This window comes from Rutidosis leptorrhynchoides, chromosome 2, assembly GCF_046630445.1.
Source record: "Rutidosis leptorrhynchoides isolate AG116_Rl617_1_P2 chromosome 2, CSIRO_AGI_Rlap_v1, whole genome shotgun sequence".
Taxonomy (NCBI): Eukaryota; Viridiplantae; Streptophyta; class Magnoliopsida; order Asterales; family Asteraceae; genus Rutidosis; species Rutidosis leptorrhynchoides.
In genome coordinates, this window is record NC_092334.1 from 403,337,175 (window position 1) to 403,363,224 (window position 26,050).

Consider the following 26,050-nt stretch of genomic DNA (forward strand, 5'->3'; position numbering starts at 1 on the left):
TCAAGACTTTTGGCTTCGATTACTGGGATTAAGACATTCTGATTATTTGGATAACTTGGTAAGTTTGTAAGTTTGTTATTCTTTTGTTAATTTTATATATTTTTATACAATTTATTTTATACTAAGGTCACACTGTATATTAACTTGTTATATTTATAGCACATTGACCGCTGGGCTACATTTCTTTTGAGATATCGTCAGAGATTTCTCCCCCGAGCCAATCAAGTTTATGCCACTCCTCAGTTTCCAGCTGAGGTGCTTAAAGCAATTTCTCGATGGACTATTATGCCACTGGGATTCCTGAACATGTTTGAGAGGTTCAACACTTATTTGGACAATACTCAGAAGGAGGTGGGCACACAGGAAGAATCTACAACAGATGGAGAGGGAATTATTGGCCATAATCCTCCAGATTACATGTACTTAATTGGACTTGGAGACGGTAGTGTTGAACTATATCCATCTTGGGCTGACCGTGATCAGGTAAACACTAGTATATATACAGCATTTGTGTTTCTGGAACAGACGTAAGGACAGTTTTGCGTCCTTGCGTCTTTGTTACTGGACGCAAGTTTCTCCTTGCGTCCTTGCGTCTACTAGTCGCAAGGATAATCTTGTGACCTTGCGTTTGTTTTAGGTTTTCGCAAGGTTTATCTTGCGTCCTTGCGTCCTTGCATCATTGTTACCGGACGCATATTTCCCCTTGCGTCCTTGCGTCTCCGGGTCGCAAGGTTTACCTTGCGACCTTGCGTATATTTTTGGACCTTCGCAAGGATTATCTTGCATCCTTGCATCTGTTGGGGTCTGTTTGCTCTGTTACAGGTCTTGATCCCAGTACATTTTTATAACGAAGAACATTTCCTGCTGCTTCAGTTGAAGTTAGAAGAAATGAAGGTTTTTGTGTACGACAGTTTACCCGGATGTGTCAGTTCACAAAAACTTGACGCAGTTTTCAAGATTTTGGGTGACAACTTGCCAGTGTACTTGAAGGCGATTGACTATTTTAACAAGATGCAAGACTCCCAAATTATCGGATACTATGAAAATAAAGAGAGTGTGGAGTTGATGATTGAGCCTGGTCCCATTGTGCCAATGCAGACTGGTGGTCAGGGTGATTGTGGGGTTTGGGTGTGCATACACATGGAGAGGATTATTTATGGAAGGGAGGAGGTTGACAACCTTGGAGATCCTAAAAAGGATGCAGAGCAGTATCGAAACAGAATGGCAAGGACGTTCTTCCGTGCCCGTTTTGATACACAAGAACCGCCGCCACCAACTCCACCATCAGAGATTCAGGTTGATTGATACATTGTAGCTAGTAGGTTACTGGCCTGTATGTAAATTTTGTGTAAATAGGCAAATTGTATTTACAACAGTTTTATTTGACTTTACACGCAAGGACGCAAGGCTATGCTTGCGTACGCAAGCATAGCTTTGCATCCTTGCGTGTGTATATTTTTGGCCGTCTTTTGTATGCAAGCAAAATATTGCGTCCTTGCGTGTGCAAATTTTTGTCTATCTTGCGTACGCAAGCAACAACTTGCGTACGCAAGCAACAACTTGCGTACGCAAGCAACATCTTGCGTACGCAAGAAACATCTTGCGTACGCAAGCGTAGCCTTGCGTACGCAAATAATGATTTGCGTCCTTGCGTATCCTGTCCTGTTAAACAAATTACATAAAATAACACAGTAGGTACCTAGAATACAACAATACATTACAACAAACGAAATCCAACAATACATAAAAAAATAAAATTGACATAAACTTGCGATAGTGGGTAACTAATTATCGCTCCCTAAGTTGCACATTGCATAAAACTGAGACTGATATGCCTTAAAAGCTTCAGCATCTGTGGCCTTCTCCTTACCCTTCTTCGATTTTGAGGCCGATGTTTTTACTACCCTTTTAGAAGTTGATTCACCTGTTCGGTCATAAGAAGCTGTGCACGTATCCCTACCATGACCTGGTTCTTTGCAACGAGTGCAAGTTCTTACGGTTTTTTCAGTATCTTCACCCTTTGACGGAATACGTTTTGTACTTTTAGGGCGTCCAGGGGCTATTTTCTCCTTAATGGGAGGGTTTACAATTTGTAAAACGCCGGGCGACGGATACGACCATTCTGACCGATGGGATAAAGGAAGGATGTGTTCCAAATACGTATTTATATAAGTTTGAGTTGTGAACCAGTGTGATACAAATTTAGTAACATCCTCCACTCCAAAAAGTCGTGCTGCTGCAATAACATGTCCGCAAGGTATCCCCGATAACTGCCACTGCCCACATGAACATACTTTATCGTCGAGATTAACCATTCCATTTTTTCTGCCATCTCGCACTTCTATTAGATTGTTTGTCGATGGAATTGCTTGCCATCTTCTAGATTTTCTCATCCTCTTGCCTAGTTTACGTTCAGCATATGGGGTAGCCGTTGAAGTAAGACTAACCGACTGGTTGCGATGTTTGAAATACCAATCTTGTACTGAAGCGCGAAAAAACTCAAACAACATGCAAACAGGTAGTTTTCGAGCATGTTTGGATAGTGCGTTAACAGACTCTACACTGTTGCTAGTAAGGTATGAATACCTAACATGTTCAGCTCTACTTCTGGACCATTTGTGGAAACCAACTTGTTCTAAATAATTGTAAGACGCTCTTAATCTTCTTCGAAATACACTAAGATAATCCTCAAAATTCGAGGCACGGTAAGCTTTCACCATTTTCCAATAATGCCATTCAAAATATTTGAATTTGTTAGATTTAGTTTTGATGCTTCCAAACAAATGACGTGCGCAAAAACAGTGAAACGCTTCAGGAAACACAGTTGAAACACCATGTGCTATTGAAGCAGCACGATCAGAAACAAAAGTAAGCTCTGAAATACGATCACTCATACCACAACTCATTAAATGATCTCTTAGGTTGCCTAAGAACCATGACCAAACCTCGTTTGTCTCGCCGCCACCAATTCCATAAGCCAATGGCAGAATTCCATTATTGCCATCCATCGCAACGGCAACTAAATTTGTCCCCGAATACCCTGCCTTCAAATGTGCACCATCGACGATGATTACCGGTTGACAATGTTGAACAAATGATCGAACCTACATAGATTTTAGCAGGTCAAAAGTGTTCAATTATAACAAGGTCAATTATAAGTTAAAATTGAGAGAGATTATCGATACTTACAACTATGCCAAGGGAATAGTAACACATCAAAAATCTATCTTCTTTGTCGGTGACCAAATTACTTACGCTTCTCGGGTTGTGGATCCTAATGTTATATAGGTAAAGGGGAAGTATTCGGAACGAGTCTTCAGCACTGCCACGAAGCATCTGTAATGTATGACATTTTGCCCTCCATGCTTGATTGTAAGATATGCTGACACCGAACCGGTGTCCTATATTCGCACGTATATCATTTGCTTTGTATTCCCGGTTTGCAGACTTGAAAAAATCCACAAGCATACTACCCAACACCTTTTTGTTAGCATGTTTATTGTTTCCCATAATTAGTGTGCGTGAGCATGTGTGTACGTCATGCAATTTCTTTACCATAAAGTTTTCAGTGTTCCGTATTTTGTAAGCACTAATTTTCCATTCACAGTTTGGCAACACACAATTAGCGGTGTATCGAGATTTGTCCGTCTTTACAGGCTTAATTTGGAAGTTTTCTTCAAGACATTTTGTAAATAGAGTGTTTATGAACTCGGCCTTGTTCAAAAAAGTTTGACGAACATTAATTAAATCTGATACCCTATACGTGGTAGGTGTTTGAGTCGTAAATTCAGGCTCTTGCTCTTGCTGACTCAATAGAGGTAGCATATTCCAGAATAAATCTTGCTTTTCTTCTTCATATTGATCTTCTTCGTCTTCGTCTCCGTCTTTTTCTCCATCTAAATCACTAGATGCGACAACAGATATCTCAAACGGGTGGTCTCCTTCTTTAATTTTACATACGTTTTCAACACCATAGTTAAACATATCAAACTCTTCAGTGTTTGGAGGTGGCATTTCAGGCTCTTCCGCTTCTAAATTAAGAAGGTTTGGTTCAGTGACTTATGTTGAGTGTGTTTCTGGGTCTGGTTGTGGTTGGAGTGTTTCTGGGTTTCGTTTTGGTTGGTGTGTTTCTTGGTTTCGTTGTGGTATGTGTGTTTCTGGGTTTCGTTGTGGTAGATTCATTCGTACTTTCTCAACAACATAAATATCAATCGGAGCATTTACAATTGCATATTGTAAGAACTCTTGAAAGTCTTCATAATCATCCGTAATATCAAAAACATGGTTATTATAAATGTATCTCATTGAAACAGGTGTATTGGGTGGCATTTGTATTTTTTTAAGAGCATTTTTTAATAATATTCTCTGATTCATTGGTTTTATAGGTGCAACAGGTAGTTTTAGCCGAATTCTAAAACAATCTAGGGGTAAATACATGGGAATGTTGTTAATAAACTCAAAAGAACCCCCACAACATATATGAACAACAAATTTATCTTCATTAACACAATTCATAAATACTTAGGTAGTGCAAAAAAATGATTGAAAATGTACCTTGTGTAGCCAATAATCACTGAAATTCTTTGGGAATGAGTTGTGAGGAAATGATAAATTACAAGTTCCAGGGACATTCTTTATATAGGATCGAAATTCTATCCATTAAAATCTAGAAAATCTAATGAAATCTTATCCTGAAAATCCTATCCTGATAAGATAAAGGCGCAAGGACGCAAGGACGCAAGGAAGCTTGCGTACTTGCGTCTGTCTGTACGCAAGGTACCTTGCGCCTTGCGAGGGCATTTTGTCAATTTTTTTTTTTTTTTGGGCTCTGGTGCAAGGGGACCAAAATATTTGGGCATTTTGGTGATAACCCCATTTTTATATTGCCAATACATAAACTTATGAGGACTTCATTTCTTTTGTCGAACAGAACGAGTTCAAATTTCTGTACCCGGAATGAACGAACGAGTTAAGATTTATATTGTCACAACAAACGAACAAGTTCAGTTTTTTGTTGATGGATCGATTTCAGCCTTGCGGTTTGTAGTTGGGGTTTTTGCATTTTGACAGGAAGTTGATCCAAAGTTAACAGCTAAATTCCCGACCCATTTTGACAGGAAGTTCATACTATAAAATTAGTCGTTCGTTTACATATTAGTTATATTGATCGTACAAACAATGTCTCACAAACAATACAAATCCCCGACCCAACGGGAGGGTTCACCCGCTAGTTTGTACTAAACAACAACAACTAGAAAGGAAAAAATATGCACGATCAACCACACCACGATACAAATATGGTTGAGACATCATGTCACATCTAGTCAAAAAGTAACTTGAAGTTGAAAATTAAGGAGCACTTTTAAATTTGTAATGCTTTTCAACTATCGTCAAGTAACTGGCGGCACATGCTTAAAATAAATCTAAAAATATAGTAGTAATAATAATTATTTATTTAATTTTTTTTTACAGCGATTGGAATCATCCGAGGAGGATTAAACCACCCGTTGCGATTATCTCCCATTTCGACGATGCCGATGCAGCGATAAAACCCCGCCTCCATCGTTACCCGGGAGGAAACCTTGAAACCGATCCAAGGACACGGCCAAGTAAAACCCCCCTCCCCTTTACCCCCAAACGATATGGGAAAGGTGTCATGGGTGGATACTTCATGGCAGGGATGAAATTGTGTTTTTAATATGTAATAATTATTATTATATGTAAAAATAATTATTTATGATTATTAATTAATGAATTAATTACCTTAGAAATGGGTGTATGAACTCCTCGTGTTCAACATCATTACTGTTAGAGCCCAGGATTTGTGGCCAAATTATCGTTGATACATAATCTAAAATTCAAATCCTATGGCCCAAGCCCATTATTCTTATTAGGATCTTAATCCAAACTTGCCCCATACCAGAGATTAGAGGCCCACTATTATCTTTTAGCTTTGGCCCCAAGTCATGCCCCCAAGTCATCACTATATATCCAATTCGAAGTTCCTATTAAAATCACTTCAACAACTTCGGTCGCCATGGATTCTTCTTCCATTGTAGTTAAGGTTCATACGTTCTTTTATTATTCTGATGATTTTACAAATCTATCTGTTGATTTTTATATATCATCTTTCGATTGGCTCTTTTTCATTTGTCTATTCTATTTTTCATTACTCTATTTTCGGGTAATTGTTTGATCATTCTTACTATTACTATTTGTTACTATATCATACTGTATAATTTTTTTTTTTTTGTTCATATAATCATTTGCATTTCATGTAAATCTAATTTCTATTGTTTTTAGGCCAGGGTTAGGGTTTTTGTTAAATTGCTTGTGATTTAGATAATTAGTTGTTCTAAACGATGTCTAGAAATGTTTAGTATTTTATGAGTTCAAACCTCATATCGCTACTTTTAATACTTGAGTTTGGATTTTTATTTATTCTTCAATTTTTGTTTATTTTTTCAGAAAGGGTTTAATATTGGGTTTTCTACAAATATGTAAACCGTCGTTCATTAATGTATATTTGAAAATATTAGTGAGACATTACCGAATATAAATACCAATGCAAAAACTACGATCAAAGCCATAAAACCATCTGAAGGCCAAATGAAAATAAGGTGACGTTTGTTTTTTCAGTCTGCAGATCTTGTTATAAATGTTATGTCTAATGTCTTCTCGCAAACTGTTTGTTTTATATATGCCAACTCAGCAGACTTAGAAATATGAAATATGCTTCTAAGTGCAGGAGACGGAATTAAGTTCTTTTGCTGACATAAAAACAAACAGTGTTCATTTTTCAGCATATATACTTTTATGCACATCTTCCTTACAGACATAATCCGCATATCTTCGTACAAAAACATCTTAAAACACTTGCATATTGCTATGTTATTACATTATGTGGCTGGAAACCTATATTGTGTAATGTAGCTATAGGTTTTGCCTATCTTAAAAAAAAAACTGTAACTTGGAATGATAACAAACTTATGTTCAAACTAAGAATTGTATTGCTTTGAATATGAATTTGACTGTATTCTGTTATATTTACATTTTGAAGATAAATGCTATCTTATACAGGAAAATAGCCAACGGCTCTATGCCTAAATCATTAAGAAAATAAAGTATGTTCTCCTTTTTGTAAAAGGTTGCTTTTGTAAAAATGGGAAATGATGAGCTTGATCCCACATTCTATTTTATTTCTAACACTCCCCGGCAAGTTGAATAGTGGGGTTTCCGATGTTCAACTTGGAGAGTATTTCTTTGAAGAGTCTTCCGTTGACTGACTTGGTTAAGATATCTGCTAGTTGGTCTTCTGATCGGACGTGAGGTAGAGATATGATTTCGGCTTCTAATTTTTCTTTAATGAAGTGTCTGTCAATTTCTATATGTTTGGTTCGATCGTGTTGAACTGGATTTTCTGAAATTGCAATTGCCGCTTCGTTGTCACACATGATCTTGATCGAAGTATTAGGAGGAAAACCAATTTCTGTCAAAAGTTTCTTGATCCATAAAGCCTCGGTTACACCTCTTGAAATTCCCCGAAATTCAGCTTCAGCACTAGACAGGGTGACAACCTTTTGTTTCTTGCTTTTCCAGGTAACCAAATTCCCTCCAACAAGGGCAAAGTATCCGGATGTTGATTTTCTATCTCCCTTTTCTCCTCCGTAACCCGCATCGGTGAATATTTGTGCTTTTAGATGATTGTTTTTCTCGAACAGGACTCCATCTTCTGCAGTGCCTTTTAGATATTTGATAATTCTCCATACTGCATCCATATGGTGTTGTTGGGGTTGATGCATGAATTGACTAACAACTCCAACAGCATGTGATATATCTGGACGAGTGTGAGCTAGGTAGATAAGTTTTCCCACGATTCTTTGATATTGACTTCGATCCGCTGCTTTGGAATCATCTTCTATATATAACCTTAGGTTTGGAATCATAGGAGTGTCCGCGGGTTTGCAGTCGACCATTCCTGTTTCTGCAAGAAGATCAAGTATATATTTCTTTTGACATATAAAAATCCCTCTTTTTGAACGTAAAACTTCGATTCCCAGAAAGTATTTCAGACCTCCAAGGTCTTTCATTTCAAATTCTTTAAAAAGGTTAGCTTTTAAGTTTGTAATTTCCTCTTGATCATTTCCTGTGATAATCATGTCGTCAACATAAATAATGAGACATGTGATAAGGTTTCCTCTTTTTTTTTTTAAATAAAGTATGGTCGGAATTACTTTGTTTAAACCCGTAATTTTTCATATCAATAGTAAAACGCCCAAACCAAGCCCGAGGGGATTGTTTTAAACCATAAAGAGATATTTTAAGATGACAAACTTCCCTTTCTTTGAATTCTGATGTGAAACTGGGAGGACCTTCCATATAGACTTCTTCTTTGAGTTCTCCATGTAGGAAGGCATTTTTAACATCAAATTGGTGAAGTGGCCAGTCTTTGTTTGCGGCAACGGAGAAAAGAATTCTAATAGTATCAATTTTTACAACTGGTGAGAAAGTTTCTGAGTAATCAACACCATAGGTTTGAGTGTACCCTTTGGCAACAAGCCGCGCTTTATATCTTTCTACAGATCCATCGGCTTTGTGTTTGATTGTGAATACCCATCGACATCCTACCGGTTTCTTTGATTCTGGAAGGACACATTTTTCCCAAGTATTATTTACCTTGAGAGCCTCCATTTCATCTTCCATTGCTTTCCTCTAGTATGTTGATTTTAGAGCTTGTTCAACCGTTGTTGGGATTTCTTCAGAGTATAATGCGGAAGTGAACTTTGTTGCTTCTTTTGATAGATTTCCTCTAGCAATATTTGCCATTGGATATCTTGATTTTGAGGCTGTTCTCTCAGGAGAGTATCTTCTGGAAGGAATCCCTCAGTTGATTCTTGGAGGAAGAACATATCGTTCTCGTTCTTGTTGTTGTGTTTCATTTTCAGGATATACTTAATCGTTATTTTCCTATAAAATCTCTTCTAAATTTTCATGATTAGTTATATCAGGAGATTCGGTGTTTACCTCTGTATGGTCGGGAAGATCATTAACCGTAGTATTGACTGGAGGAGGACTTTGTGGAGTGGTATGATGAGTTGCTTCTTCAGATGATGGAATATCTAGCCAACTCACAGCGTCACCAGAGTTTGTCTCCCCCTGACTTGTGTGTTGGGTATAGAAGTATTCAGTTTCCAAAAAATCACAATTCATTGTAGTGTACATGTGTTTCCTTTTTGGATTATAGCATCTATACCCCTTTTGATTTACCCCGTATCCCACAAATACACATTTTTCAGCACACGCATCTAATTTGGTTCGTTCTATTTTAGGAATGTGAACAAAAACCGTGCACCCAAATATTCGAGGTCTTAGGGTGAGATTAGATGGAGGTTTATAAAATTTAGTTAAGGCTTCAAGAGGGTTCTTAAGTTCTAGAGCTCTAGTTGGGAGTCTATTTACAAGATAAGTTGCGGTGGCAACAGCTTCAGGCCAAAAAGACCTTGGAACATTAGATTCAATCATTAAAGCACGGGTTATTTCTAATAAAATATGATTTTTCCTTTCTGCCACCCCGTTTTGTTGAGGTGTGTGTGGACACGTGGTTTGATGAATAATACCCCTTTCTTCACAAAAAAGTTTCATTTGATTGTTGACAAATTCACCACCATTATCGGATCTTAAAACTTGTATTTTGCTTTGGAATTGTGTTTGAATCATATTGTGAAAAGTAGTAAATTTATCAAATACTTCGGATTTGTTAGTTAAAAAATATGTCCAAATCATACGAGTACAATCATCAATAAATAAGAGAAAATATCGAAAATTGTGCCCCCCATTAACCCTTGCGGGTCCCCATACATCTGAGTGAACTAAAGCAAAGGGACGTTCGGTCTTTGTATTACTAGTTTTAAACGAGTTTTGATGGCTTTTGGCCAAAATACAAGTTTCACACTCAATACTATTATTTGAAGAAAATAAATTAGGAAATAAAATGCGCAAATATCCCGCAGACGGATGACCAAGACGTCTATGCCACAACCATGCTTGTCTATCTGGAGTCCCGTGAGCTAGCATGATCCTACCATCTTTAGTGACCTCATCCACATAGTACAGACCATCCCGTTCAGTACCACGCCCAATTATCTCCCCCGTTCTGATGTCCTGTAAGATACAGAATGTAGGGTGTAATAAGACGGTACAATTAAGTTCTTTTGTCACGTGACTAACAGAAAGTAATTTATGGGAAAGGTCGGGAACATAAAGACAGTTTTTTAAATTTAAATTTGGTGAAATTTCAACTGTTCCCCCGCCCTTGACTTGTATAATACCACCATTAGCGGTTTTAATTTTGGTTTTGTTTGGTTTTGTATTTATAATAATATCATTTTTATTAAAAGTCATAGTATCGGTGGCACCACAATCAATAATCCACTCATTACTTTTGGTTTTATTTGAAACAATATTAGTTGACGAAACGTTATTTTTAACTTTAAAAACTTTAGTGTTATTTAAAAAATGTTTTGTTTTAAAACAAGTTTTGTTAAAAAACGTTTTACACTCAAAAGTATTATTTGGGACCACATATTTATTTGAAGTATTATTTTCGGTGTTGGTGGGTGTCGACTCATCATCTATCTCATCATCCCCTTTTAACCTACCCACTTTATTTATCTCATCATCGACACCCTCTTTATTTGAAGCATTATTTTCGGTGGTGGGTGTCGACTCATCATCTATTTCATTATCTGTATTTACCCTACCCACTTTATTTATGTTGTTGGGTATGAAATTTGGGAATTTAAACCCTAATCCCAACCCCTTGTTACCTTCACTGGATGATGATGATGGTGGATCGACAGCAAGTAAACCAAAACCACCTTGAGAGGTGGTGCCGGTTTCGTTATCTCCTTGTTTACCTCTGGTTGTAGCCGTCGTTACCATCGAAGCTTTTCCCTTTTTGTGTCTAATGGTGTATCCTATCGTATACACACAAAAAAGGCATAATAGTTGCATACAAATAGCATCAGGAAGGCTGGAAATAACAGTTTTGTGGAGATTGTCCGTCCAGCGTTCTCCGCTGTATAGGCTGCTCCGTCATGCGTAAGCCTTGAAGGCCGCCTAGCGCATAAGCCCTGGCCGGAGAGCGCCGCATTTAGCATAAATTTCGGAGCACATGTAACAGAACGTATCATCATTTGACACGTGTCCCCAAAAAAATCTGGTAGATATGACACTATAAATAGACCCCTTGGGTCGTCATTTTACACAAGTTCAGATATTCTGACAACTTTGAGAGCTGAGACTTCACTTCTCTTTCTCTCTCTACTTTCTCTCACTAGAAGTCATCCGGCTAGCACTCTTACGCTCTACGGACGACAGATTGATTAAGCCACCCCACAAGTTTCTACACTTGTGTACCGGGTCTGCAGGGATTATTTCCCGAGGGTAAAAATCAACCGGCAACACCCCGCCCTCCTAAAAGCTAGATCACTTCTAGTCTCTTGTTGACATACTAAGCCTTACCTCATAAGGAAATAGGTGTTAACAATGGCGCCATCTACTAATGCAAAGAACACACGAAACGGAAAAGGAACGAAAGCAGCTGAAGCTCCATTTGTACTTGAAGCAGTCAACAATCCATCAACTGACAACATGGTCACTGTTGAAGATGTACCTATTTCACCACTAGATGGTACGATTGAAGAAACAGTTGCTGAAACTACAGAAAGGCTTAAACATTTGGCAACTAATTCGGAGAAAAGGCCAGTAATCGAAGAAGCGACAGCTTAAAGTGCAGAAAGACTTCCAAATTTTGTTACTAATCCAGAGCGACGACCATTGATGCAACCACGGCGATGTCCGTCATTTATACCTTTTCGGCGGATGGCGGATGGCAAAGACAAGCAGATAAGGAAAAGGCAATCTATATCAAAGTACAAGTTATCCAGGCTACTTGACAAGCTGGGCAGTCTTATTGATGATTATGGGGATGATAATGACCTGAGTTATGATAATAATGACTCTGATGATGAAATTGACAAAGATGAGTTCATGTCAGAAAAGCAGGCAGTGTTTCTTTTAAATGACATTCTTAAGCAGACAGCTCCAGCAAAATACAAGCAACGCTTAGCGCAGCCCGCAGTCCGTGCTGTAGCTGTGGATAACTTTTTTGCCCTCATTACTGGAGAACAAGCCACCAAGCCACCAGCGATGGCAGAATCAACGCAGTGTTTCATTGATCGAATTGCTAATTATCCATTGCCCAGAAATCTTGCTATACCAGCAATTGGAGTTTATGATGGCACAACGGATCCGGAAGATTTTCTGACTATGTTTGAAGGTGTTATGAGGTTGCAGCATTGGGAGGATGAAACTGCGTGCCATATGTTTCCTATGGTATTGCTGAAAATGGCACGCGAATGGTTTGCTAGTTTGCCGCCAAGGAGTATTACCAGTTTTCTTGATTTGAGAGCAAAATTTGTGATGCAATACCAAAATCTACGGAGCTGTACTCTGACACATCTTGATACACACGAGATCACAATGTATCATAACGAATCTTTGAGCAATTTTATGAAGCGTTATACACTTGAAGCACAGAAGATTCCTGATTGTCCAGAATCACAGCTTGTATCTGGTTTCATTTTCTGTTTGGACCAGCGACGGTTTAGTGCACTTGTTCATGCATTACGGTATGACTTGCCAAAAACATTGCATCAAGCTTTGGAGGTTGCACAGAGGTATGTTCGAGCTGGTGAGCGTGGGTTGAACAAGTTTGATACTGGCAGTAGTAGCAAGTCGTACAACGGAGGACGGTATTTTGACAGAAATCAGAGAAGGAATGACAATTCAAATGGAGGATGGAGAGGAAACAATCACCCTAATGATTTTCACCACAACAGAAAGCCAATAGAAAGGCACCTGTTGATTATGGCGCTTACCAAAACTCCGAAAGAGATCCTCTTCACTGAACCAATTCGGACCACTTTCAATGCTCCAGCACCTATGGAAGAAAGGGAGGGTCCAAAGAGTGAGTTGTGGTGCGATTTCCATGAGGCTTGGGGCCATGATACGGACAATTGTAAATCTTTGATGAGAGAAATTATAGCGAAAATCAAGGCAGGAGAACTGAATCATTTGTTGCCTGGCAAACAGTACATGAGGAATGATCCTCGCAGGAAATTTGCGTGGCAAAGGAATGATGGTAGCAGAGGATGCCGTGGAGAGAACAGAAGAGATCAGCATGGCGGAAGAGATAATCGGAACCAACCGCAGTACGGAGAACGGATCACAGAGCATGAGACAACTCCAGAAGTTGTAATCAGGATGGTTTGGATTAATGATGGTCATTATGAAGAAGGTGAATCATCAAACAGCAATTTGGACAGCTGGAGATATGCCCCAATTATCTTTCAGCCAATTCAGAATTGGGCGTTATCCGTCTAACCAGTGATCATTTCAGCAGAGATAGCAAATAAGTTTGTAAAATGTATCTACACAGATACAGGAAGTGAAGCTGACATCATCTACTGGCATTGTTTGAGAACTTTTCCAAGGCATGTGCAGAGCTGAGCTAGGCAAACGAGGTTGAAAATTTCTGGACTAACAGGAGCACCGATAAATGCTATGGGGCAGATTCGTTTGGAAGTTGTTATGGGCACATTCCCATTGTTGAGAACGGAAACAATTGATTTCACAATCATAGATGGCAATTCTCGTTTTAATGTCCTTTTTGGAAGAACAGCTTTGGCTAAGTTTGGAGCAATAACATCGACGGCCCATGCAGAGGTCAGGTTCCCCACTCCAAATGGAGTCGCAGCCATACATTCGTTCCCCACTCCAAATGGAGTCGCAGCCATACATTCACAGTATGTGCAGCCAACAAGGGAAAGATCAACGTTTGCAAATGGGCCAGAAGGCAGAATGAATCAGAGAAGGCGTGATAGGTTATTCAGCAAGGAAGAAGTTCAGGAGTTTTTCATTCCGTAAGCAAGTGTGAAGGCCGGACAGCGCTGGGCGCCCGGCATATGAAGAAGCAATTTGTCAACAAGTTATCAAGAACAGTGTTTATCTTTTCAATAAAGAGCAGTTTCATTTAGCATTTCAATAAAAGCAGTCTTTTACAATCGTTGTACTCATGCCTATTTGGCATTTGAAGAACACATTTCGAATTATATGATGAAGCAGCGTTTATCAAACTTACTGTGAACCATTGTGGTTATTTTGCAGTGCATACATTAGCAATTGCATACATTAAACATTCATGACGTACTAATTAGGCTTGATCCACCTAAAAGTCGTCATCAATCGTTTATGTACTGCACAGTACTGAACAATAATTTTATATTTTTCTTAAACAAAGTGCTGCCCGTGACAAATGTAAAACATTACATTTATAACCTGCCCACAGAAGGATCGTATTTTTAAATAACTCCGATGGCGGAAGCTTTTGTGTCGGCCAGTAAAGGCACAAGGGATCGGCTAGAAAACATTTAAGTTTTACTAGAACGCACCGAGGCATGATACAAAACTCAGATACTTGTCATGACAAACATTATAAAAAATTACTTCACAGAATGAAGTTATATATTTTATGTAAGAAGGCAAAATAATTAGCAATTCTTCCTCATATACTTTATGACGGAAGGCGTAAGACGGAGAGTTTATTGATTTATAGTCATTCTTCTAAAACAATTCATAATACAATTCAATCATTAAAGCACGGGTTATTAAAGCACGGGTTATTTCTAATAAAATACGATTTTTCCTTTCTGCCACCCCGTTTTGTTGAGGTGTGTGTAGACACGTGGTTTGATGAATAATACCCCTTTCTTCACAAAAAAGTTTCATTTGATTGTTGACAAATTCACCACCATTATCGGATCTTAAAACTTGTATTTTGCTTTGGAATTGTGTTTGAATCATATTGGAAAAAGTAGTAAATTTATCAAATACTTCGGATTTATTAGTTAAAAAATATGTCCAAGTCATACGAGTACAATCATCAATAAATAAGAGAAAATATTGAAAATTGTGCCCCCCATTAACCCTTGCGGGTCCCCATACATCGGAGTGAACTAAAGCAAAGGGACGTTCGGTCTTTGTATTACTAGTTTTAAACGAGTTTTGATGGCTTTTGGCCAAAATACAAGTTTCACACTCAATACTATTATTTAAAGAAAATAAATTAGGAAATAAAATGCGCAAATATCCAGCAGACGGATGACCAAGACGTCTATGCCACAACCATGCTTGTCTATCTGGAGTCCCGTGAGCTAGCATGATCCTACCATCTTTAGTGACCTCATCCACATAGTACAGACCATCCCGTTCAGTACCACGCCCAATTATCTTCCCCGTTCTAATGTCCTGTAAGATACAGAATGTAGGGTGTAATAAGACGGTACAATTAAGTTCTTTTGTCACGTGACTAACAGAAAGTAATTTATGGGAAAGGTCGGGAACATAAAGACAGTTTTTTTAAATTTAAATTTGGTGAAATTTCAACTGTTCCCCCGCCCTTGACTTGTATAATACCACCATTAGCGGTTTTAATTTTGGTTTTGTTTGGTTTTGTATTTATAATAATATCATTTTTATTAAAAGTCATAGTATCGGTGGCACCACAATCAATAATCCACTCATTACTTTTGGTTTTATTTGAAACAATATTAGTTGACGAAACGTTATTTTTAACTTTAAAAACTTTAGTGTTATTTAAAAAATGTTTTGTTTTAAAACAAGTTTTGTTAAAAAACGTTTTACACTCAAAAGTATTATTTGGGACCACATATTTATTTGAATTATTATTTTCGGTGGTGGTGGGTGTCGACTCATCATCTATCTCATCATCCCCTTTTAACCTACCCACTTTATTTATCTCATCATCGACACCCTCTTTATTTGAAGCATTATTTTCGGTGGTGGGTGTCGACTCATCATCTATCTCATTATCTGTATTTACCCTACCCACTTTATTTATGTTGTTGGGTATGAAATTTGGGAATTTAAACCCTAATCCCAACCCCTTGTTACCTTCACCGGATGATGATGATGGTGGATCGGCAGCAAGTAAACCAAAACCACCTTGAGAGGTGGTGCCGGTTTCGTTATCTCCTTGTTTGCCTCTGGTTGTAGCCGTCGTTACCATCGAAGCTTTTCCCTTTTTGTGTCCATCAGGCCACCAATCGGGATATCCAACGATTCTGAAGCATTGATCTTTGGTATGTCGTTTCATACCACACTCTGTACATTTAAGGTTGTCTTTATCCCGGGATGATGACGTGGAGTCTGACCGGCGCTGTTGATTTCTTGATAGCAACCCATGGCCGTCGAAATCCTTGGATTTTGATGTCGGTGCTACCAGGCCAGTGGCTATGCCAGATTGGGTAAGGGCATCCGTTTTATTGTTAAATATAAATTGGTGTGCATTTTCTTTTCGAATGGCAGCGTAAGCTCCTTTGACAATGGGTAATGGATCGGTTCTTAATAGCTCACGTTTGATATTGTCATGTTTATGATCTAAAGAATTTAAAAAATGGAATAGTTTTTGTTCTGACCTGATGTTATTATACTTGACAATATCATTCGGATGTTCCATTGGATTTGGATCCCTTATGTCGATTTCACCCCAGATTCCTTGCAATTTCAACCACAGTTCTTCAATTGATTTACCATCTTGCCTGATATTGTTGGCTTTGACATGTAAATCAAAGGTTTGAAGCTTGTCTTTTCCAGAACTATAGGTTGTTATTAGAGCATTCCATAGTGTTTTTGCTGTTGGAAACTGAGTAAGATTGCTTGCAATCTGTGGCTCTATGTTTTGAATGATCCAGGAAAAGACCACCAAGTCTTCCTGGTTCCACTTCTGGTTGTTGCTTGTTGGTTGATCTTCTGTTAAGTGATTGAGGAGGGCCTCAGAGTTACCTCCGATGGCAACCTTGATCATACGAGACCAAAGTGAATAATTTGAGTTATTAAGGGTAACACTGATTTTTAAAGAATCAGGATGCCTTTGTGATTGATTTTCATTGTTGGTTTGAAGAATTCTAGCCAATTGACTAGTTAATTCTGTGATAAGTTGAGTTTGGATGTCATCGTTTCCAGACATGATAACCACTCAAAGCAGGAAAAAAAAAGAAGGCAAATGATTGAGTTGCAGTGATTTGAATGATCCTAGATCATCAACACTTGCTCTGATGCCATGTTCAAACTAAGAATTGTATTGCTTTGAATATGAATTTGACTGTATTCTGTTATATTTACATTTTGAAGATAAACGTTATCTTATACAGGAAAATAGCCAACGGCTCTATGCCTAAATCATTAAGAAAATAAAGTATGTTCTCCTTTTTGTAAAAGGTTGCTTTTGTAAAAATGGGAAATGATGAGCTTGATCCCACATTCTATTTTATTTCTAACAACTTATATGTGAATACCAGAATTAGTATATTTAGATTGACAACCTAATAGTCAATACATTCAATGTCTATTTTTCCATAGATCTTGATTATTTGTGATATTCGTACAGGTTCAGTTTAAGAAGACACTTAAACGCTTTAAAGTTGGTATTCAAAACGGGAAACTTGCACTTGATAATTTTACGTTGAGGGAGAAGATTCGCGGTCTCTTTAGCATTGCTTCTGGTGATGACTTTACCTTGATGTACTGTGATGAAGATCACCATGAGGTTACACTTTCTGCTATTGGTGATGATGAACTTGATGATATTGTGCAACAAGGTTTGAATCCGTTATTTATGACTGTTAAGTTGTTAACTAAAAGTAAAAGCAGCAAAGGTGAAACAAGTACTAGCAAAAGTTCATTTCCGGGACGTTACAAGTACCCGAAACACTCAGAGGCTCCATACATGAAAAAAACTAGTAGTAATTTAGTACCTCCAAGTCCTTATCCTCCTCAATTGTTGAACTTATTGGCTGCTCGAAAACTACAATATCATCAATCTCAAGTACCGGCCGTTACACCTTTGAAAACACCAGGTTGTGCTTATGTTGATCAGTTTTCGACTTTTGGGGCTATTCAAACTGGGAATTCATCTCAATCTCAAACCATTACATCTCAGAAAACACTACTATCGCAACAGCATCCATATCAAACGACGTTCTCTGCTGCTGCAGGTGTGTCTGAGCTTGTGAATAAAATGAAGACTGATGCGATAATCAAATCAGAAAATTAGAAGGCTTTCAAATGAGAAATAAATTCTTGAGCTAGTTTTATAACTAGTCTTTAATTTTTACTTCACAGACCTTTTGACTTGGCTATAATTATGTTTATTACTTTGATATTGAATTGCATAAGTTTTTCATTTAAGTGAGTTCTATATATATTGATATTTGTATGACCTACATTTAAATTACAAGTGTCTTTAATGATTTAACTTGATAATGAAGTCAACATATGTCGTAGGTTTGTACATATGTGGGGGAATGAACGATTATATCATATACAAAGAATTAGTAACGTTCAAATTTAGTCTCACATTTCTCATCAGGGTTTTTCACTCATTTTCTATTAAGCTTTCATCTTCATTTTTCATTTTTCATTTTTCAGTTCAGCTTTCATCTCTATACATCTCCAAATCAAAGCATGTATGAGTGATCATGTGTCAAAATTTTTTTTTTTTTATTATTTTATCTTCTTCATTGGTAATTACACGAACTTTTTTGGTTTTACAGTTTTACTTTTTTGGTTTTACAGTTTTATAACAACTTAACCCCCCCCTCCCCGTTACCCCTAACGCGATGTGGGAAAGGTGTCATGGATAGAACTTCATGGCAAAGATGAAATTGTGGGTTAATATGTAGCCAACGGGGATTGAATTCCTGACCTCCCCTAAAGAAGGCAGACTACCAATCGTTGAACCACATCACAATTTTTCATCTTATAGCAGCTTTTACCTTGTTTTTAAACTTTAATGTGGTACGTTTACGTGGTGTTTGTTGTAGTTTGTAATGGTGATTCCTGGTGTAATTTAAGGATGGAAGATTGTTGAAAATTCCGCTAACGATATGTATCTCCGGTTCTATCTACTCGAAAGGTTAAAATTTTAATAAATTAGCCAAAGCTATGTATTATTTATACGCACACCACGTTCGATGAAATGATGTACATAAATTTACTTTTATTTGTTGATTATGCATCTTGGACATTAAGTTTCACAAACAAGAAGTCTTATCAGGAATTTTCTTTAATCGTTATATGAGATGACATATAAATTTTCTGTTTATATAAAATTGTCATTATATTTAATTGTAGGAGAACGTAAACTATGTTAGCCAAGCTCACAACTAGCCTGGCGTGGTTAGATTTCTTGTGGATCATAATCATATGCTTAAATATCTGTAAATGTTGGGTTATCTTTAAAAAAAAAAACATGAATATTTTAAATTGGTTGTAAGAATATTTAGAAGACCAAAACTTGTATTAGAAACTTCCACTATATAAACTATGTTCTTGATTGATGTAGGTCATTTGTTGGTAGTTACAGTATATGCTTTTATTAATTAGTTGATTAATCAAGAATGTTATAGTGATAGGTTGACATATCAATAGCTTATGAGAAAGGCAGGCGCATGTCTAGAGTGTTGCTACCGATACAACAAATTTAAGGTATATATTTATAATATTTTAAATGAGTGTTACTTTAAAATTTAAAGTAACACTCATTTAAAATGTTGATGACTTTGGGGAGGTAATATGGTCACATTATAGGTTAAGCAAAATCATGTTAAGTGATATTTATATATGTACAATATATGCTTAACATTATATGATTATGTGGTTGTGTATTTGTTAATTAGAATTACAACTGTCGATTCTTAAATTTATTACATTATAACTAGAAGTGTCGAGTGCCAATGAGGACAAATGGTGGTATTAAATACGGAACATTTGATCTAACAAAAGTTAGATTAAACTTTTTGTTTGTGTGTGGAATTTTATTTTAAGGCTGTTTTTATTCATGCTTTGATTTAGATTATGAGTTATTTTGTAACTCCCTAGTTTATATTAATCAGGTAGAGAACTTCTACTACACACCTTCTCCATTTGAATTTGCAGCAATAACTCCTTGCACGTGTTAATTTTATTAAGGATAATAGGGTACGGTATGTTTGATAATTTACAATTAACATTGAAAAAGTCTTATTGCAGTTGCATGATATTTAATTTGTCAGTGTATGCATATGTAAGTTAATTGGTTGCATTTAGTTAGGTTCTTCTGTTTGTGATAACAGAAGAACCATGCGTTTACGAATACTTCCACAAAAGATAGGAATCATGATTTGGCGGGCTAAACAAGGAAGAATTCCGGTTAGAGTAGAGCTTGATAAAAGAGAGATTGATTTAGATTCGGTTCGCTGTCCCGTTTGTGATAACGATATCGAAACTGTCGAGCACATCCTATTAAGATGATCATTCGCAAAGGATATATGGGAACGAGTTTTTAGATGGTGGGGAATTGACCGATCATTATATCCGTATTTGGAAGAAATGTTCATCGGAGATATTGGTGGTTCAAAATTCATGTTGTGGCAAGCCATCGAGTGGGTAAGCGAGTATCTAATTTGGCAAAACCGTAACCTTACAATTTTCCAAAGGAAAAAAGGGAACGGGCCGATGTTGCTAAAGGAAGTACAATTTAAATCTTACGAATGAATTTCGAGAAGATTGAGGAAGGCAAATATAGAATGGAGTCAATGGCTTATCAATCCAATTTCCTTTGACGATCACGATTAGAAGTAATGTATAGATAGGCTTCTTCTTGTTTCCTGTTTTGCCTCATATTAATCTTGGGGCCTGGTTTTTTCTTTGTTGATTTTGATGTATAATTTGCCTTAAGCATGCCCTCACATGCTTAGATGTTCTTGTATTCTCATTTTAAGCAATAAAATGTGTTTGCTTTTCGAAAAAAAAAAGTTAGGTTCTTCTGTTAAAATGTAAGTGTCATGTAGTGTGTGTTGGGTTAGGTGAAACAAGTTTAGCTACCAAAAATGCCTTTTGTGCTACTTTCCCCAGCACATGGTGTAACACCCCGTTTTTTTCCGTACATAATATATAAGTGTATTGTGTAGGTACGACTAGAGTATGAAAGGTTGAGACGTGTTCGTATGTTGGAGTTCTTGTACGCGAGAAAAGTGACCAGACCACGGCCAAGGTCGCGGCGCGACAGAAGAAGCCGCGGCGCGGCAATGAACAGATTTCAGGATCAGTTGGCACGAGAACAAGGCACCAGATCATGTGTATTGTCGCGGCGCGAGGAAAGGAGGCCGCGGCGCGACGCTTTTGGCGAGCTGATTGCAAATTCGTGATTTTAAGGGTTTTAGGGGCATTTTGGTCATTTCGCGTATGTGCCAGATTTGGGATCTTAAATCCCATCCATTCATTTCATTTCCTTTATTTCTTTTTCCTTTTCTTTCTATTTTTTCCTCTCAAACTTCAAAACCCCTTTTGATTCAAAGTGAGATTTGGAAAGGAATGAGCGGGATTCGATCTTAAGCGTAAGAGGCAACCTTATTTTACTCGTTCTTGGCTTCAAGGTGATACTAGCGGTAAGCTCTAACTCCGAATTTTGTTTTTGTGTTCATGTTCATATTTCTAGGGTTTTGATTGTGTGTTCATAGAGGAAACCCCATTAGTTGTTAATTGAAGATTAACACCAAGATTCGGGTTTATTGTTGATGTTGGCGGGTTTTGGGTTTGGTGTGCAAGTTTATGCTTGTAAGACTTTTAAATTGAGTGTAATCACTATGATTAGTGATTATGAAAGTGTTGGAACTCATTTGAGTGTGTTTGGTTGACTAATTTTGAAATGGGTCAAAATTAGGGTTTTGTTATCAAATTGGGCAAGACAAGTGTTTAACACTTGTGTTCAGGTTTAATTGGCTTATTAGGACCATTGTCACTAGTGTTAGTGATTATTGGTTAGTTTGGGCGCGATTTGTGCTTGGAGGTGCATTTGGGTCGAGATTTGCACTAGTTGTCAATTTGGGTTGGTTTGTAAATCCTCCCTAATTGTGTTGTTGTATTTGTGATAATAGAATAGGTACATTCCATCGGCGAGTTGCGGATTATTCGGTGGCATTCATCAAGGCGACAAGGTGAGTGTTAATATCCTATGTGCATATGTATGTGTAGGATGGGTGCGGGTCGAGTGAAGTGATTCTCGGCTATAGAGCTCACTTCACATATAGGTGAATTTGATGGACTTGTGTATGGGTCCAATTGGCACGGTTGTGCATTTTGGTTGACCACCTTTGGCGAGGTGCACACTTTGTGTGTACGTTATCACTTGTGCTTGTGATGTGGATTACATAACCCCAATGGCGAAGGGTTGATATGGAGTTGTGAATTGGATGACCCCGATGATGTGGATTTGTATAATCCCAGGATCGTGGGTTTTGATATTGGGAAGTGAGTCACAAGTGGATGTGGATTCACGATGACGCGTGTAGTTCGGTCATCTTGTTGAGGTAGTGATCTCGTGTGGTTGCGAATTACTGAGGCTCATGTAGTTCGGCCAACCTCGATGTTGTTGTGTTATTGGAGATAGTAGTCTCGTGTGGATGCGGATTTACTAAGGCTCGTGTAGTTCGGCCAATCTTCATTTTGGTATTTGGTAGTTGGTTTTGGTATTGGGTTAAGGGGTTAACCTTGGACATTTATATATTGTTTTATATATGGTCGTATTGTTGTGATGTAGCTAACCCTCCGGGTGTAGCTTGCTGGCGTTGTTCACATCGTCGTTAGTGAACTTATATTTGTTGTTATTTTTAGCTTGTTGATTAGTGATCGTACGGTATGCTTAGCTTAGCTTGCCTTTATGCTTGGATGCTCCGGTATGCGTTATTTGATTACTTGTGTGGCGTGTCCATTTTATGCATATATATATGTATGTAGTATATTCTCACTCACTAAGCGTTAGCTTACCCTCTCGTTGTTTACATTTTTATAGATTTGCATGGAGGCGGTGGCTCGGGTAAGCGAGGGAACTAGCGGACTTGCGTAGTTTGCTTTAGAAGACGTACTTTTGGATGTATTAGGATTGAGTAGCGTATCCCCAATCACCATGCTCAGTTTTGTTGGAAATTAAAATAGTCGGGTCGTGTTTGCCCGTTCGGATATTTAAACTATGTATTAAATGTTTTAAAGCTTATTGAACTTATTATTGTGTTAAAGATGTTTTTGGAAACATAAATGGGACCTAAATATTAATGTATTTAAGAAAAGAAAAATTGCGGGCCGGTTTAAATACGGGTTGGGTTGTTTCAAGTGGTATCAGAGCATGGTCTAAGGGATTTAGGCGACTTAAGATAGGTGCCTAGACTTAGACTTTTGTGTGTGCTTATTTGTTGCGGGACTTGTAGGTGAACGGGCCGGACGGGAACTTGGTTAGTGCCTTGGCGTGTAGGTGAACTAGCTAGGATTGTGACTTGTGTTGTGATGTAATTCTTGCGCGTGTTTATAACGCGTAGAATTTTTGGTTTGTGTTGGTTTATATCATCGAGCGAGGCGGTCGTTGTACTAACGAGTTGAGACGTGTGTGCGTAATAAGGACTTGCAAACCTTATTACGGGTGCAAATCGTGTCTAACAAGTGATGTACGACGAGTGTTTAGCAAGATGGGGCGGTGTTGTGCGTGTTGTTTTATACGTTCGTGGACTAATCGTTTTGAATTCTTTAGAATGACAACGCGAAACGAGATCGAGACGAACGATGCTGAGTTTAACACTAGAGTTGCGGCCGCCGTTGCGGAGCAAATGGGTGCGTTTCGAGAAGAAACGGATAGGAAGTATTCCGAATTTCGAAGTAGTAGTGAAATGGAGCGTTGTCTTAAGAGCTTCAGGATGACTAAACCCCCGATGTATGACGGGAAATCGGATCCTTTGGTAAGTACAACATGGATCTCGGATGTCGAAGGGTGTTTTCGTACTATTGATTGCCCTCCCGAGAAGAAGACAAGACTCGCTACTAGCTTGTTGCAGGGTAGGGAAAAGGATTGGTTGGATGGTAAGATTGATCTTGTCGGTGGTGAACCGTTTATGGCGTTATCGTGGGACGAGTTTAAGAAGGAATTCTTCGAGGAGTTCCGGACATCAGTCGATTTGTCAAAATTGCGTAATGAGTTGCGAAATTTGCAACAGGGTTCTATGGATTTGAATACTCTCAAGACGACCTTTATGGCGAAGGCTCGTTTTTGCCCGGAGTATTTGGGGAATGATCGTTTGTTGATGGAGGATTTCTATCGAACTTTGAATGATGACTTGAAAAACAAAATTAGCCAGGGTTACGCGAAGTCGTTTGCGGAGTTATTCGCGGTGGCTAGGGGTTTCGAATTGTATCCGTGATCAAAGATTGGTGAACCTTCAAGTGAGAGAAGGGTTGTTTCGTATGGTGCTCCAAGTAAGAGGACTAAGGGTCCGAGTGTGAGCACGGGAGGTACACGGACGAGTATATCAGATTCTAGTGCGTCTAGGTGTTACAATTGTAGCGTGAGGGATCACAAGTCTTGGGAATGTTCGGTGCCAAAGGGTGATGGCACGGTGTGCTTCAATTGCCAAGAAGAAGGACATCGTAAGTCGGAGTGTCCCGAGTTAGCGGGGACGGGTACGGAAAGGAGACGTTAAGGTACGTTTCGTTTTAATAAATATGTCCTTTGATTATTTATTTTGTGCCGATGAGTTCAGGTTTGTTGAATGCATTGCGTTGTGCATATTTTGCTATGGGTGACGTTCCTAATGGAATTACCCTACGGTGGCGTTTGGATTTACGGATGAAGGGCGTAAGACTTGGTGCAACCAAGCGTTCCTTAGTGTTGGGAAATGTTTCTACCAAGACATGGGTATGGGCTTTGGTGTTCGGTTGTTAGGGCGTGTTCGCTCTCATGTTGAAGTTGATGAACCGTGTTGTTCGTCGGGTGGGTGAAACCCTTGAGGTCGAGTGTTTGATCTCGATGTGTGTTGATAATGGAGTCCACGTGATGCGATGTCAGGTGCCTCTTTCATACCTACTAGCGTGGTAATCTACTCCGATGGTGTTACGGTTACATTGTACTTAGGGTACCGGAGAGAAACCCTTAGGTACATGAGTGACTAGGTGGAAATTTGACAAGCTAGAGCAATCGGAGGATTGCAAGATTAAAGTTGGTGTAATTGTGGTAAACTCTTCGTTCGAAGTCTTTAAGGATAGGTTAAAATCCTTTGTATGCTCATAGATAGGGCAAGGTATTGTGAAGTGTATATCATGAGATACCTTTATCTCGATGATGTGGTTATGGAACGGAGTTCCAAGTGGGGGAGTTGTACTCTCGCACGAAGGTGTTCTAGTGTATTGATAATGGACGATGCTCGTATGGATTCGGAGCTAGCGTTGAGACCTACGTTGGTCGATTGTGATAAAAGTACGATTTGGAATAAATTGTACTTATGGTTTGGATTTAAATTATCACTGAGGTGGTAATGTGATGAATCTCATTTAGAGATAATGGACGTGTTTGACGAGCAAGTGAGAACCCTCGGTTAAGGGATGTGCGTGTCGGATTCTCTTCTAGAGAATTGTTGTGTTGTGCCTATGTGCGATATAGGTAGTTCTTGCTCGATTGTGATGGCATTGTGTACACGTATATATGATGCGTGTGCAAGGATTTCCAAGTGAGTGGAATAATGTATTTATTTGTGTAGCGTGGAATGTGGGATAGTCGCAGTGTTCAAGACACCACATTCTACGTAACGAGTGGAATTGTCGCATGTGTTTAAGACACCACTCATTGGTTTGATTGACATGTGGAATTATCGCGGTGTTTAAGACATCACCCGAGGGATCATTGATTACGCGGTGTATGTATACTAATGGATGTTATGAACTCCGATGGTCTTTAGCGAGTACCATTCCTGAGTTGAGATTTGGGTAGTGGATCACGTGTGGTTGCGGATTCACGATGACACATGTAGTTCGGTCATCTTATTGTGGAAGTGAGTCGCGTGTAGTTCAGATTCACAATGACACGTGTGGATGCGGTCATTATATTGAGGAA